The following is a 17,474-nucleotide window of genomic DNA, read 5'->3' on the forward strand; positions in this document are numbered from 1 at the left end:
TGTTTCTTATTTTTTTTTTATTTGGTGATTTTTTTTGTATAGGTTCCAATTGAACCAAATAAGAAAAATGTGAGTAAAATTTAACAATTCATTAAAATATCTTATTGTTTTCAGTTAGGTACCTACACCTACGTATGTACCTAGTTCTTTATTTCTTATTATTGTGGATAGGCACATATCGTCGGCGTAAAGCAAAATTGTTCTCAGTACAAAGGATTTCTTAAAGACTTAGAACCAGAGATACACAAAGGAGATGGGAAACTTTCGTACGTTTTACCCCCCAAAATCCATTTTCCTAAAATTGTTTTTGTAATTTGAACCGTGTCTGGGAATAAATATGAAAAGCAACAACAAAGTGATGAGGTGAAAAACGAGGTGAGTTTCTTTTATTTTGACAGTTCTATTTTTTTTCTGAAATTAAAATTTTCGATAAGAAAAGTTTATTTAAAAAATAAATGTACTCAGAGATACCCAAACACCATTTTTAAGCCCGCAAATTAGTGAAGTTATGCTCTTGTGTACGAAAGTGATTTAACTACAGAAGATCGATCCTCTGACGATTATTTGAGTAAACATTGGTATAAGAAAATATATTCATTTGCCAAGGTTACCGACACACTTCTGCTAGGGTGGTTGTCTGGTAAAGAAGCTGAATATATGGAGACCTTGTCGCAAGAAGCAGTTGCAGAAAAATGCACTGAAATTCTTAAAATATTTCTGAAGGATCATCTCGTTCCAAAGCCAAAGAAATGTATATGGTAAACATTGAATTCCTTCAATTTTTATATTATTCTCTTGTCTTAATAGATCTTTACGTTTCACTATATAGCACAAGCTGGAAATCTCAATAGTACACTCGAGGATCATATACATCAATACCTCTAGGAGCATCTCAAGAGGATATTGAAAATCTCGCACAACCTCTTTACGCAAATCCCCATCAAATGAAAGCAAGTGTTTTAATTTATCTTAATAAAAACCAAAAATAATTTGCCTTTTAATTTTCTTTATACTTATCTAGCCTGCAGTGCTGTTTGCTGGTGAACAACACATTCAAATTTGTATTCAACCGTACATGGTGCCTATTTAAGTGGAAGAACTGCCGCACAATACATCCTCCTTAATGATGAACCCGAAGAAATTATTATGGAGTCCGATACAAGTGACCTAAGTTCATGGATTCGAGGAATATCATTGGACTAAAATTGTTTAACAATTAAAAGGGGATATAAAACGCACTCGAAGACAACAAAAAAACGTAAGCTGAAATCACAGTTACTATATAATTCATATTTAACTCTCAAATCTAAACAAAATAAACAACAAAACTGTCCACCCGCTTATGCGGGTCCACCCAATTATGATGTATGTATATTATAAGAACATGATTATTTTAAATATAAAAGCAACGCAGTGATAAGTAAATTTATAACTAACATTTAAGAACTAACTCTAATTCAACGCTGAACAAAAAAAATTTTATGTATAACTTATAAAATATTATATATTTTCTATTTATTGAGTGCGCGATTTAGTTTTGTAAGGTACGAGTGATTCATATGAATAGAATTAAGAAAATGATACCAAGATTGCAATGATTATTATTTTTGTAAAAGCATGTTCTGTTGTGTATTTGATAAATTTCTGTGCAATATTATTTGTAAAATTAAATTAATAGAAGAACTTCGAAACTTAATAAAGGAGATCAAATCTCAAGTAAAACCTAATTATTTTAGGAAGAAGTTTTTTTGAATTGGCAAAGAAGAACTAATAACAAACAGTTAAAACCATGGTGTGTGCTTTCAAAACAAAGAACGTGATTCAATGTGTATGAAATGGATAACAGCCGTTGCAGTTGAACCCGAATCAAATGGTACTGATAATGTCTGATTGCAATAGTCGGCAAAACTATACCTACTCATCATTACTTTCGCTATAAAATCTCAAAAACGAATTTTCAACAAAATTCCTTTTAATTTTTAGTTTTTTTATTTTTATTTTTCGAAATACATGATAGTATATGTCCCATGCATGGGCCAAATCCATCCAATTTCGAAGAAGTCTTATGTCTCTGGCTTCATTCGTAGTCTTCGGTTAATACACGTCCATAGGCCTGACTGAATGTAGTCTTTTTCAATGTTTGTGGCCCACAATCAAGCATATTGTATTGTGCAATGGTTCCAATATCTCAAACATTCCTTTTACATTTCTTTCACCAATGTACAAACGGGAAGCCTCTTCCAGTCCCTCAGCCCATTGTTCATGCCAGAGGATGGCCACTGGCCACCCGAATCAATTCCTCACTGCACATCATCGCTTGTTCAACCAATTTCAGGGAGTGTTTGCGCATTGAATCGAGAATCTTAAGGGTATGTTTCAGGGCCAAAAAATGATTAGGACTTTGCGCCAAGCTCTGCAGAATCCACATTTTTGAGAATATTTAATTGAAATAAACGATTTTGGATTAAGAATATATGTGGGGACATATATTGCTGGCTTGAAAAAAAAAACAAAAATTTTGTAGTTGTCAAAATCAGTAAAAACTATGAAAAATCGTCAAATTTAGATATGTGTTCTTAAGGACCTCTGGGAAATTCATCAAATGTTATTTTTTTATTTGTGCATATTTTTTTTTTACATAACAATAAACCCCTACATTTCAGGACATCTTCATTTTTTTGAAATTTAGTATCATTTGTATGAAAAAAAATATTACCAAACCCCGAAAAAAAGGGCAAATTTGCAAAAAACATCAATGCTAGATTTCGTATAACTTTAAAAGTTCAAAAGCTATAGAAACAAAATAAACTGTTTTTTAAAGCCTGAAAATGCATTAACATAACTCTATTTTTTTTATAATAAAAAAAAAAAATTATGAGTTTTTGAAACAAAAAATCTGGAAAAATTATAGGTTTTTGGTGTCTTTTTTTTATTGCCTGGCGGGAAATCCATAAATAATTTTTTTTTAATTTTTTTATTATTTTAATATGATAAAATATATTTCAGAGCTTCTCACGACATATTTTTTTTTTTTGATTTTTTGGACCTAACATACTTATAAACGCAATTGAATATGTGAATATGTATAATGTCGTTGTGAATGAAGGGAAACCTTGACAATATCAATTTATTTTTTGTATTTTTTTTTGTTATTTTGTTTATAGGTTCCAATAAAAAAAAATATTTTTTCATGGGTGGTATATTTAATTTTAATTTTTAAAATTGTGTCTATTTTGCGTTTTTCACCTAGAAAAATTCTTTTTTTCACGCACACAAATATATTTAGTTCAACAAAATTCCACTGCTAAATCAGCGCTAAAACATTCTCTTTTCGCTGCATTCTCTTTTTTTTTTAATAAATCCGCTCTCATTTTTTCTCATATTTTTGTTTGACTCTCGTCGCGTCTGTTTTTTTTGTCTTATTTTTTATTTGTCTCATTTTTTTTCAATCCTAGACTTTGTGGAAGGTCAGATTTTTTTTGTTGCAAGATATTTGCTTGATTTTTTTTATTGGTGTGGGTGACAGTAATTGTATATTTTTCGTTTTTGTTTTCGGAGAAGTAAGTTAGGTATGTAATGTTTTTGTTTTTGTGCATGGTCATGATTGCAATATTTTTTTTATAGTTGATGGACGAGTATTACTTTTCGGTACATATAGTGTATAGGAACATAGCTTGCATATATAGATTTGTTTTGGTAAAGTAGGCAAAATTAATTTCGACATCATTTTTTTTTCAATATTGGTCTATTCTATTATGAAGTCATAAAACACAAATAAATTACATTTTACAGACATCATCCTGGACGTGTGCCACTTCCAGCGTCCTTGTCCTCGTGACCGACAGACATCGTGTCGTCGGTCGGCGGCGGCGCGGCGGCCATTGGCATACCTACATAGATGTTGTTAAAAAATTGTAAACACTTTTGGGTACCTACCTACTTTTATTTCTTTCAGAATCAAGATAGCTACTTGTAAATAAAATCTGTAGGTAAACATTGGTTGGGTTCAAAAAAAATTATAGCTGTATGTAGGTAGGTAAATTCTTTACTTTTTTTTTGAAGAGTAGGTATATTTTAAATTTGCGAAATTCTGCAACAGATAATGAATGTGTCAATATAATCAATGTTATATAATGTTTTTACCTAATATATGTATGTACATCAGAAAGGAGAAAATCTATCATTTTTTGTTTTCTTTGGTTACACATGAACATTGTGAGGGAAAAGGGTTGAGTGGGAGATACGTACGGCGGAGAAAAGATATTGTAGATATTTTGTATACCATTTCTTTCTGTAGTGGATAGAAAACATAACTAAATAGTTTTTAACCAAGTTTTGAATCCAACTATTACTGTAGAAGATAAAAATAAAAAATAAAAAAATCGTATTTTTGTATTTTTTTCAATATATTTGAGGTTTTATAAAAAAAAATGGTTTTTGTAAAAGTTGTAGACATTTATACCTACTGTCTACAATTTTTAACTTTGCGTTTAACTTTTTTCGATAGGAGGTCTACTTTTGACAGAAATCGTAAAAAAAACGATTTTTGACACCCACCCCACTTTTTCGCCCACCCACCCCCTTTTTCCCAATTTGTTTGTGGGCAATTTATTTTTCCCCTTTCATATACATACCTACCTACCATTTATCCTAAATTTTTCCACCACCCATATGCTGCTAATAGTTTTTTTATTTTCAAAAACTATTGGCACTGGTCTAACACAACTGGCCGGTGCGAAATTTTTCCTTGCTCTGTCGTCATACCCACAGTAATTCAAAACAACAACTGATAGATACCTAAATATATACCTAGGTACCATATGTTTATTTTGCGCTTTTACAACCCTTTAAAAAAAATTATTTCTTTTAGTAGGTAGCTGTTGTAGGTATGCGGGTGCCCGGCGCAGCGCGGCGCCATGTTCCGCGAATTAATTGAGATGATGGGTAAATCTATTTTTCCATTGTTCATCATCACCTAAATGATCAAAAAACATTTATTATTTTGCTGCCGCATGACGTAGCCCACTGATAGAAAGCACCAACAAATATTTTTCAATATGTAGGTAGGTATACTACCAGCCTACTGCGAAAAAAAGAATTGCCTAAATTGAAAAAGTGAAGAGTTGCGATTTGCGAATCCTGGATAGCCGATATATGTATGTACCTACATAATATGTACCTACATATAGGTACTATAATATTTTTGAAGTGTGTGGTTTCGCCTGCCGTTTTTTTTATACATATATATTTTTCTAGGAATCTATACAAATATCACTAGAAAACAAAAGATAATAAAACACATGACATAATTAGATCCAGCAAACAAAAAAAAAAGAACTTGTTATTCATGCGTAATACCTACATATTATTTATGTTCATAAGTAAAGGATAATATAAAAAAAAATCACTGTTCTGCGTCTGCCTGCCTAGCATTTTGTTTTTTCACACATCCCATGAATGAAACAACAAAAATGTATCTCCTTTGCCGTCTGGTTTTTTGCGTCGTATTCTTGTGCATAGAGGTATTTCCAGAGATACCCAAAAGAGATGAGAAACTTCTGACGTCATACGCGGTTTGCCTACAAGCTGCTTTAGACATTTTTGGATAAGTATGCGTGAAAAAATATACATTTTTGGCGAAGTATGCGTGAAAAATTGACATTTTTGCTTAGGTGTGCGGAAAAACACCGTGGCTACACTATGTGTGTTTTTCACATTTATTCACGAATACAAAAGAGATTACAACAACACGAAATAAACAAATGGGTTTTGGGGGGTAAAACGTACGAAAGTTTCCCATCTCCTTTGGGTATCTCTGGGTATTTCTTTTCTCTATCTTCTTGTGTGGCTTTCCACTTTGTTTTTGTTTTTTTTTTTTTGCTTCACTTTGAGAGAAAAAAGAGTCAAAGAGCAAAAATGTTATTCAAAGCTGTGAAATCATGGTAAAGAGAAGTGCACTAATACATTCAAATTCATTTACATGAGATTTAAGTTGGCTGCTTGGGTAGACCTGCCCTTAAATGCTGTATTCTTACGAGCAATTGATGCAGACTTTGAAGCCACTGTTAGAGGATACACCAATGCTTGATTCCAGCGTCCTACAAGATATTTTATTTTAATCATGTCAAGACTTCTTAATCTTCGTACTTACACTTGGTTTGTCGCTAATAGAGTATGGAGGGATGACAATACAATCGATTCAATTGCAAAATGCGGCTTTATATGTGATTTTTATGTGTTAATGCAGGCTATTTTGGTCAATTGATTTTAAATGCAAATAAAATAATAACTTTATTTCATCTTTTACCCTTAAAAAAAGATGAAATAAAGTTTTTTTATTTGCATTTAAAATCAATTGACCAAAATAGCCTGCATTACCAAATATAAATCTACAAACTAAACATTTGTTTTGGATTTTGTTTTTTTTTTTTTGACATAACAAATTTGAATTCACCTCGAATAAAATAGCTGTAAAATTTTTCAAAGGGTGCGTTTGGAAAATTCTGATGTAAGGGTATAGACACACGAAGTTTAAGCTAAGGGTCGGATAACATCATACAATTTTTACATTACACAATAAATAGGTGTGTTTTTTGTTTATATATAGATTTTGTGCAAAAAAACGACATCGGGATATTTAATATCAAAACAATTTACCTGTTCAATACAAAAAAAACTTTATCTGTATAGATTTTTGAAAAATCCAGATAAGATTTTACTTTCTCTCGATAAAAACAGTAGTCCCAAGGTACTTTATTTGTTGTGTTATAGGTATTTTATACAGAAATATCTAAAAATATTAACAACAAAAAAAGCGGAGAAAATGGGGTTTGAAAAAAGTTCTCATAGAAAAAAATATTCAAAAATTTGTTTGACATGGTTGTATTGAAATGTTAATATAAATACGTAATGCACTTTTCAGATAAAAATCTAAAATGGATCCTGATTAGATTGTTATATACATAAAATTAGCAAAGTTTTTTCTAAGATCTCTCTTGGTGAGACGAACCTATTTTTTGTATGGAGAAATTTCAACGCTGGTCTGTGTAAGAAAAAGGTCAAAAGAAAAAACAAAAAAGAATAAAAGAAAGGCGTGACTTGTGACTGAGTCTTAATTTGTGAATTGAGTTCGTGTTTTCCAAAGTAAATTTGTAAAATTAATGATTTTTTTTTCAAATTTGCAGATGCAAATAACAACTAAAGCCCTAACTACACTGACCACTTTTTGCAAAAGTAAAATAGTGAAAATATTTTTTCCCTAGCGCAATTCGTTTGTAAAAAAGAGTGTAGGTACAAATTGTTTTTGAAGCCAAAAAATATGCTTTCTGCATCAATTTGGTAGCTTTTCCATTTCGGGAAATCATTACAAAATCAGTTTAAAAATTTTTTACTTTTGTACTTTTTCACTTTTTAGGTCAATGTAATTAAAGCCTAGTACGCAGTTCAAGCGAAAAGAAAAAATTTTAATTCTCCAAAATCAGCAGCGAACATGTTAACGAAAAAATACCATCGGTTATTATGTCAAAGTCAAAATAATAAACTTTTGAATATTTTTTTCTTCGTCAATTTGATGCCGTACACTCTACAGATAAATATTTTTGATGCATTTAAATGTTTTAATTATTTCTAAAGTGCGCAGTATTTCAGATCAACCCAATGGAACACACATTTCCATTTTCTGAACTTCGTTTTCTGATTCTTCCCCATTTTTTTGAATTTTTCATATTTTTTTCAAAATAACTGCTAATTTAAAAAAAAACGGCTTTTTTACTTCCCACAGTGGTGAATAGACATTTCTGGCTAAGTATGCGTGTTTTCACGCATACTTATCCAAAAATGTCTAAAGCAGCTTGTAGGCAAACCCGAATGACGTCAGAAGTTTCTCATCTCCTTTGGGTATCTCTGCTTAGAACAGTTTTTCTCTACGCCGACAATATGAAAATATTTTATAAGTGTCGGCTGGTGTTGAGATTGCATGGGCATGGGCACCGATCAGATTGTTCAATTGTGTGTAGACATCTAGACATACATATGAGGTGCAGAGTGTTGGTGAAATATGAGCATGAGCGTAGTGTTCGTATCTGGGTATACATTAACCCGATGTCTTTGGGCGACATGACGTCTGTCTGCGTGCGTAAGGCGGCCCATAGACAAAACATTTGTGTGTTCGCTCCGTTGTGCGCACAATTGTGGTGTCTGGTGTGTATGTGTATGGTAGATGGATAGGTAGGTAAGCAGGTTCTTAGATAGAGTAGAGTGAATGAATGGCGAATTCTATTCATGTTTTTGTTTACATTTGAATTGCATTCAAACAGGTGAATTTTATTTTTTTGATGGAAGCAAGAAATAAAAAAATGAAGCAGGGTTGAAAAAAAAATCTTTTTTAAAACAAACAAATATTTACTGCAACTTAATAATATTTTGAATTAAAAAAATACTACTGCACCTGAAAAATATTTGTATTGAAAATATTATCTTTATTGACAAAAACAATATTTTGCCTCAAAAAAAAATTGTAGGTACCTTTTGCAAATACAAAAAAATTCGTCATAGAAAAAACAAATCAATGAGAAGTGTGGGCAATATATAGTTCATTTTTAATATTCGTCGAACTTCTTACAATTTTAGTTGCAATAATATTTTTATTTTTTTTTTAATGGAAATATTTTTCAGTTGTAAAACAATTTTTTTTTATGAAATTTTTTTTCAGTTGCAGTAAACGTTTTTTTTTTCAATTAAATTTGTTTTTCTTAAAAACACCTATTCTTTTAAATTTCAAATTCATTTTTTTACTTGCGGTTTACGATTTACGGACAAGTTAAGGATTCGTAAAAATATCGAGCTCGAGATAACAAAAAGCCAAAAATTGGGTCTCGCAATAGTTTTGTCTGTATCCTCTATCTCGATCTGAAGCGATTTTCCTACTTGAAAATTGATAACTAAGAGTTTTTCGTGATACCGTAGACGGAAAATCAATTTGTTTTAAGACAAAAATAAACGGTAGGTATGTACGTACTGGACAAAAAAGAAAAGGTTGGGTTTCTCAAAAATGGCAAACAAGGTCGTACCTATCAAATAAAAAAAATTTTATTTCAAATTTTTTTTCTAAAAATTCTTCGTTTTACAAGAAATTAAATGGCATACCTACTTGGTTTGCAGCTGAAAACCATTTTAACGAGATAATTTTGTAACTTTAAAAGAACTTTTATTATAATATTTTAAGTTTTTTTTTATTTCTTAAGAATGGATAGAGATTTTTTTGCACTACCAACTACTTGATTTATGTATAAAAACAACAAAATTTATTTAAAATGTATTTATTCTTCTTGTTTTTTAAGGAGTAGGTAAGTACTTTTGCCTTTTACAACAATCCATAAAAAACTTAAAATTAACTTAATTATAAGTGCATTTAGTTTTTTGTCTTATACATTCCGTAAAAAGAAAATTCGGTCGGATTTTGGAACTCTATGATAAATAAAATTTTATAAATCATTTGTTATAGATTTAAAATTAATGAAAACAAAAGTTTGAGGATAGATACCTTGAACATTACTGCTTGTTTATTATTAAATTCGTATATTTTTGACGATCAATTTAATTACAGTAAAAATAGTGTAAAACAATTTTTTGTTTTATTTTTAGGTAAGTACTTATCGCACAGATACGAGCGTATTGATAGGTTTTCGAGATATGGTTTTTCGAAGTTTTTTGACATTTTTCCTAAAGCAAAAGAATATGCATCAGAATATTTATAAAATACACTAGCACAAAAAATTAAAGGAAGACAAAAAATTCTTGTTTTTTTTTAGTGATTTTCGATAAGCTGTATCTCAGTAAAAAATTATCGTGTCATGACAAAACAAAAAGCATGTGAAAGGGACATTCTTTTTGTTTTAGAATTTTAGTACAAAATATTTTCTTTTCTTTTTTTTAAGTGGGAAATTGTTTTCTGATAAAATGATTATTATTTTTAGAAAGGCTATTTATATAGCTTCAATATTTTTTGTTTCAAAATTCTACGAGTTCTTAGACTCCAAAATCAGTCATCAAACCAAAAACCATACTTTGACTAGATACCTAAACAACGAATCACTTTAAAAAAAATCAAGGATACATTTAAATACCCCATTTAATTCTCTACAAAGAAATTAAGTTTACTTTACTAAAGCTATCAAAATAGACCTTTTTACTTATTTTTTGAAAATATGCCGCTATTTTATAACTATTTTATATATATTAAATATTGAAGCTTAATACACCTGAAATTAATCTGCAAAGTTTCAGACTTATTCATCAAACTGTTTTTCTGTTATGAGGGTTCGAACTTGAGATTAAATAAAACTTTAATCACTTTTTTATGAGCAAAGTCAAATTCTTTTGAGTTTACTTGAATATTTTATTTATTAATACCGTTTAAATTTTAGATGAATCAAAGAAAAATTAAAAGTTTAAAGTTATTTTAAAAATAAGTTACAAATAATTTTGAACTTAAATTATGAACCTGGGGAACTCCTTTATAAAATCATATATTTTACAAATATTATTGTAATCGAAGATAAACTTTCAAATCTGCAGTTTAGTCTGATTTTTTTTTTAGCTCTCAACCTTAATTGACTCAAATGTTCGTGTAAACTACCAAATGGTTTTCATTTGTTCTGATTATTATTTTATTTTTCAAAATATACATATCTACAATTTCTTTATCTATATTATGTACATATTAGACTGGGCCAAAAAAAAAACATATTTTTTTTTTTGAAAGTTACTTCGAAAATCTTGTTCAGGATGATGAAAAAAAAATTTGGTGAAAATTTGAGCCGTTAAAAAAAATTTTAAGAGGTCTATCATCGGTGTTTTTTATTTTTATACATGATATGATGTTTTACAACAGAACTGCTAAACGATCAAAGTAAAAAAAATTTCTGTTCATTTTTTCTTATATAAAATTAAATTTCCTACAAAAAAGATTTAATTGAAAATTTTCGTCAGACGAGCCGTATTCGAGTAATTAAGCTTTTTAAATCGAAGTGTTTTTTCAATTTGACTGTTTCACTTTGGAATTTTGTGATGAGCAAATAAGTGAATAGAAAAATAAAACCACGACAGATTCTTATATTTTCAAATTAGCAAGATGTTTTCTTGTAGGGACTTAAACGTTCTATAAAAAGTTCCCTGGCAGCAAATTAATTGCTTTAACCGTTAAGAAGATATTCGTATCAAAACCAATGCCCACTGATTTCAATAGTTTTCTTATGACAAGTATGCATTGCGATTTGAATACGATTATCTTCTAAACGGTTAAAGCAATTAATTTGCTGCCAAGGAACTTTTTATAGAACGTTTAAGTCCCTACAAGAAAACATCTTGCTAATTTGAAAATATAAGAATCTGTCGTGGTTTTATTTTTCTATTCACTTATTTGCTCATCACAAAATTCCAAAGTGAAACAGTCAAATTGAAAAAACACTTCGATTTAAAAAGCTTAATTACTCGAATACGGCTCGTCTGACGAAAATTTTCAATTAAATCTTTTTTGTAGGAAATTTAATTTTATATAAGAAAAAATGAACAGAAATTTTTTTTACTTTGATCGTTTAGCAGTTCTGTTGTAAAACATCATATCATGTATAAAAATAAAAAACACCGATGATAGACCTCTTAAAATTTTTTTTAACGGCTCAAATTTTCACCAAATTTTTTTTTTCATAATCCTGAACAAGATTTTCGAAGTAACTTTCAAAAAAAAAAAAATTTTTTTTTTGGCCCAGTCTAGTACATATACATTTTTTTCTTTTGTAATAGGTAGCTACATTCTTTTCAAAGTAAGTTAAGAAAAAATTCGATGATGTTATGTGTTTTCTTACTTAAATTTCATATATCGTTGGTCTCATGAGAAAACTTCGTAACTCCCAGAGAGACGAAAGAGTAAACAAACAACAGAGCAGTTGGGAAGAAACGCGCTGTGCAAAATTTGAATTTAAGTCTATTTAGAGTTTTCGGAATAACCCCAAATTTTCTGGGTTGCTCCGCTGACATATTTTCTAAAGAATGGCATTCAAAAGTCATTTTTGAAAATAAGTGGAGTTACGAGGTTTTCTTATGAGACCGACGATATGTAAATTTAAAAGTTGTTCTGAAAACATGTGATCACTTCTTTTAAATTAGACAAATGAAGTTTTCCCTTCGAAGACCCTAGAAACACTTCCGATTTCGATGCTTTTTTCAACATTTTACTTTTTTGTATCCTTAATAAATCAGAAACCTTCTGAGTATCGCATAGTAAGGACTTTCTATTCTATTAAACAATTAAATACCCCAACTTCTTTAAGCAGGAGTGACACTTTTCAAAAAAAAAAAAAAAATGAAAAAAATAATATTATAATATACCGAAACATTTTGATCAAAAATCAATTTTTTGTGTCTTTTGTACGACATATATAAATTTTGTGTTCACAATGTCAATAATATTGCTCCATTTCAAAAATTTTTTGATTTAATAAATATACATATGTAAGATATAAAAAAAAATCATCTTAATCCGAGATGTTTCTGAGGAATTACAAATTTTGCTGACTAGAGCTGTAGTATTCGTTACTTAAATGCGGGTATTCACTTCAGTAACGAGTAACGAAACGTTACTGCCCAAATAATTTCGTTACTCGTATGTTTCGTTACTATAGTACTGAACAAGTAACGAAACATGCGAAACATACGAAAAATACGGAACATACGAGTAACGACGATACTCCAATTCCAATACCAATTTCAAAATGCGAAACGAAAACAAAATGGTACACTGCATTTGTCGTGTGCGCATTATTTCGCATCTCGTATCGGCTCGGTATCATTATTTATGTATTTTACGATTTTGTTGTTCTGTTTTTGTGTATGTTTATTCAAATGGGTAAATAAGAATTCTGTTTCTTTCTCTTTCGTACCTTTTTTTTATGGACATGTGCGTGTGGAGTGAATTATGTGAAAGTGTGTTTGAGTGTAGTGTAGATACATTCCAATTAGAATACCAATTTGGATAGGTATACGAAATGTGAAACAAAAACAAAATAGTACACACTGCATCTGTTGGGGCGTAGCCGTACTTGTATTCTGTTTTCTCCGTTTTTCCTTTTGTAATTAATAAAAAGAATTTTTCTTTTCCTTTGTTTGATTTGTTTAATTTATTTTATTTTTTAGTTTGATTCAAACAAATAATTACAATTTTGGTTTTATTCATGGTTTAAAGTTTTTGTTTTTTTTTCTTTTGATTTCAAGTAGGTACTACTTTCTTGCTTGTGTGTGGTGAGGTGGTGTCTGACATGAGTGACGACAACTTTGAATGAGAATATGGAATGAATGTGATTGAATGGGTTTTTTATTTTAGGTTGGCTGCAATGACAATATTTTTAAGTTTGGACCGGGAGGAAACGTAACATGGGCGTGTTCGTATATTCTTATTTGAATCTTGAATTGTTTGGTTTCTTAATTATGTTAGTTATGATTCTATTTAACTATATCTGGTAAAAACTTTATTCAGCCCCGGCACATTCATATCTTAAAAAAAAATTACTTTTAGGTACATCGAAAATCTGATATTGAAAGCAGATTCTTGAAAACTTTACTCTTTGCTAAGCTAGTTGAGCTAGAGAATATTTGTATACCATTTTAAAAAAGATTTCTTGTCATTCAAAATCTTGCATTATTAAATTTTTAATGTCGTTTTTACTTTTAATATATATTAAAAAAAAAAACAACCAAAATAATAAGTTCTTAACGTAAATCGTGAGACATAACAAAAATACCAAATGTAGGAAATATACGAAACATACGAAATATACGAAATATACGAAGGATACGAAGCATACGAAACATACGAAACATGCGAAACATACGAAATATACCTAAAGTAACGAAAGTAACGAGTAACGATATCGTTGATGCGGGTACTAAAACCAAAAGTAACGTATACATGCGGGTACTCATTTTGTCGTTACTTTTACAGCCCTATTGCTGACCTACGTTTTCATTCTTCTATTCGTATCGAAAATTTGCCAATATTCACGAAAAAACATTCACACAATCCGATCGTGGATTTGTATGAAATTTTCCATTACGAACGAATTCTGTGATTGTTCTTTGGGGAATCGTAGAAAATTTCCGATGCGAATGGAATCCGTGATAAGCCTGATTGCCTTCTAATTGTTTAATATTAAATTCCTTCAATAAAGAATAACAAAATTAACATATATTTTATTTTTTTTTCCAAATAATATGGTTAGCATAAAGGTTTGAAGAAAGTGAATGAAATCCTTTCTTTTCCTGATTATAAGACTTGATTTTCAAGAAAGAAAGAGGAAGGTAACTTTTGTATTTTATTTTTATATATTTTTTAGTTTTATACAGGTACATTCTATTTAAAAATGTCTTGGAAAAGAACTAGATGTGTTATAACACATTGCAATTCGAAAACAAGCGAAGAGAGAAAATTGTTCCGCTTTCCAAAAAGGGACACGAACAAATATAATGAGTGGTTGACGGTGCTCGAAAAAGAGTGTCAACAAAGAGTTCAGAATCTAAAAAAGCCATATATTTGCAGTCTTCATTTTGAATCAACTTCTATAGGCAAACAAAAGCTACGTCAAAAATGTAAGCCAACACTTTTCTTAAAAGAAAATGATTTGAGGGAAAGAGAGTGTAGTGAATCAAGCGATAGAAATGAATTTTATTTTAATCCAGAAAATGCAAAAATCAACTACTTGACCCCAGGAAATACAACAAATTTAGCAGTTGTTGAAGCAGAGACAGAAAATCTAAACGAAATTCAAATTTTAACAAATTCTTATGTAAACGACAGAAATTCCGATGAGATACCCGTTATGTGTTCAAGCTGCGAAAAAATTCCAAAAAACAATCTTATTACATTAAGAAAATGAATTGCCTCAAAAAGAAAATAAAATATTGAAGACGAAAGTCCAAAAATATATCCGTATCCGAAAAAGCGAATGCGCTAAGTCTGTTTGCGTTTTCATGATTCGGAGCGTTTGCGGAAAATTTAAACAAGTCCTCTACCACGTCGCTTGTCCATCAAATATTCCTACAGAAGAACTTGAAAAAGAAGTAAAAAACTGCTTGGAGATATGCAATCATCTGAATCTCAATGTAAGAGCAATATGTTGTGATCAAGGTCCTACGAACCGAAAATTATACAAGCAACTGAATATTAATTTAGAAAACTTTCAATTTAACTATAAAGGAAAAAAAAATATGCGCAACGTATGATATGCCACACCTAATAAAAAGTGTAAGAAATAACTTATTAAATTATGACTTAGTGACATCAGATGGATCAATAAGCTGGAAAATTATTGAATTTGTATACAATGCTGAAAAAAACAACACAACAAAAATGTGTCCTAAATTAACTTCTTCCCACATTGATCCAACAGATTTCCAAAAAATGAATGTTGCCATGGCTGCACAGACACTAAGTCGATCAGTTGCTTGTGGGATTGAGGCACTTATAGCATTAAATAAATTTCCAGAACAATTAATAAAATATGCATCTCCAACAGCCGCTTTTATAAACAAAATAAATAAATTGTTTGATCTTCTTATAGGAAAACCAGCACTCTCTCGCAATAATGAAAACATAGATTTTTTAAAAGATATGACAATCTATATTAAAAATATTGAGCTTACAAACGCACGAAGTAGAGCCTTTTGCTTTGAAGGTCTAGTTACAACAATTAAGAGTGTTTTATGTATGCGTAATGAATTGTTCGCAGATCATGAAGATATAAAATACATTAATATTAATAAATGTAATCAAGATCCACTTGAAAACCTATTCGGCAAAATAAGAGCAAGAAACTTCAACAAAAATAATCCAACGGTATCCGAATTTAATTCATTGCTTGCAAAAGTAATTTCCTTAAAATTTTTATTTAATTCCAAGTTTTCCAATTGCGAAGAAGATGATTCAGAATATCTTGAGCTAGATTGGAAGGCAATAACAGACACAGAAGTCGAAAGCATGCCTGTACTTAATGATGATTTAGAAAACAGTGACGTAAATGAATCTGAGCATTATGTAATAGATGAAATCGTACCAATAAATGATCAGCAAGAACAAAACGATATTATGATAATAATTCCAGAAACATGCGATATAGCAACGAGGTATTTTGCAGGGTATTGTTATTTCAAAACGTTTAGCAAAATGCGTAGTGTTTGTCAAAAGTGCATTCAGGAAGTCTCAAAAGATAAATCTACAATTCATATAACAGAGGTTCTATTAAAACTGAAAGAATATGATAGCTCAAAGGAAAAACCTCTGCTTTTATGGCCTTCTGAAAAATACTTCCAAATATCGCGCACACATGTAGAAGTATTTTCAAAATACTTTAAAGAAAATGCATTCACATCCAATATACGCCAGAATATCTTACAAAAATGCATTGAAGCAACAAATATTAATTTTCCTGACTGGTTTAAAAGTACTGATGATTGTTACACGCACCGACTTGATACCGCAAACTTTTTAATTATTGTTTTACTGTGGAAGAATTGTAAATGGACACTAGATAAGAATCTTTGTAAAACTAAAAAACCGAAAAATAAAAAGCTTCAAAATTGAATGAACACATAAAATAATTAAAACGAAAAAGTATGTTTTAAAATTAGATTCACTATTTAAAATAAGATGGAGGTAGGGCGGGTGGGGGACGACATTCTGCCACGTCCACGATCGTGTCCCCTGGAAACTATTTCATTTAATGTGAATAAGGTAAATACCATAACATTAAACACTTTAAATGAAATAGGCTAAGAGCAGAATATTCAAAAACTAAGTTATGTTTCATTTTTTGAAAAAAAAAAATTAATTCATATTCAATTATATAAATCACTCTTGTATGTATATAATAAAAGAATAATGCGCGAAATAAATATTGTTGATTAATGTACTTAGTAGCTGATGCAAAATCAATAAATGTTGTATTAAATTATCATCTGAATTAATTTGATTAGTAAAGTAACTAAATCATTTTTTCGAAAAAGTGGAGAAGAATAAAATCTTATTTTTCTTTGGCCATCTTGTTTTTCAAAAAAGCCAAAGGAAAACAAGATTTTAATCTTCTCCACTTTTTCGATTATTAACTCTAAATTGGTCAATAAATTATCTTTATTTTCAAATATTTTTTTTTCTACATGATTCTAGCTACGGACCCCGAAAAATCCCTGTGTTGTTATTTAATACCTACAATTTATAATTTCTTTTGTAAAATAAATTTTTATGTTCTGTTTTGTGAATAAAAATCGTAGATAGGTAGTTGATCAAAATCAAAAGTTGATAAAACTAGTTTAATTTCATAAACCTGCCAATTATAATGTACCTACAACAATGAGATACGTAGTATCTGCTACATACCTACATAATATAATTACAAACATATCTGACTGACTACGGTTTAAATGAATTT

General features: G+C 29.9%; 1 long non-coding RNA gene across 3 annotated transcripts; it reads left to right on the top strand.

Annotated features, from left to right (window-relative positions):
• On the top strand, positions 1-4,774 carry LOC129907711 (uncharacterized). 3 transcript variants are annotated; one of them, XR_008771131.1, is made up of 3 exons: positions 1-375; positions 440-758; positions 830-4,774. It is a non-coding gene; the product is annotated as an uncharacterized LOC129907711 (long non-coding RNA). The 3 variants fall into 3 exon arrangements; XR_008771130.1 differs by having other exon boundaries at positions 466-758; XR_008771132.1 differs by having other exon boundaries at positions 490-758.
• Positions 4,775-17,474: the final 12,700 nt, after the last annotated feature.

The sequence above is a fragment of the Episyrphus balteatus genome, chromosome 1, assembly GCF_945859705.1.
Source record: "Episyrphus balteatus chromosome 1, idEpiBalt1.1, whole genome shotgun sequence".
Classification (NCBI taxonomy): Eukaryota; Metazoa; Arthropoda; class Insecta; order Diptera; family Syrphidae; genus Episyrphus; species Episyrphus balteatus.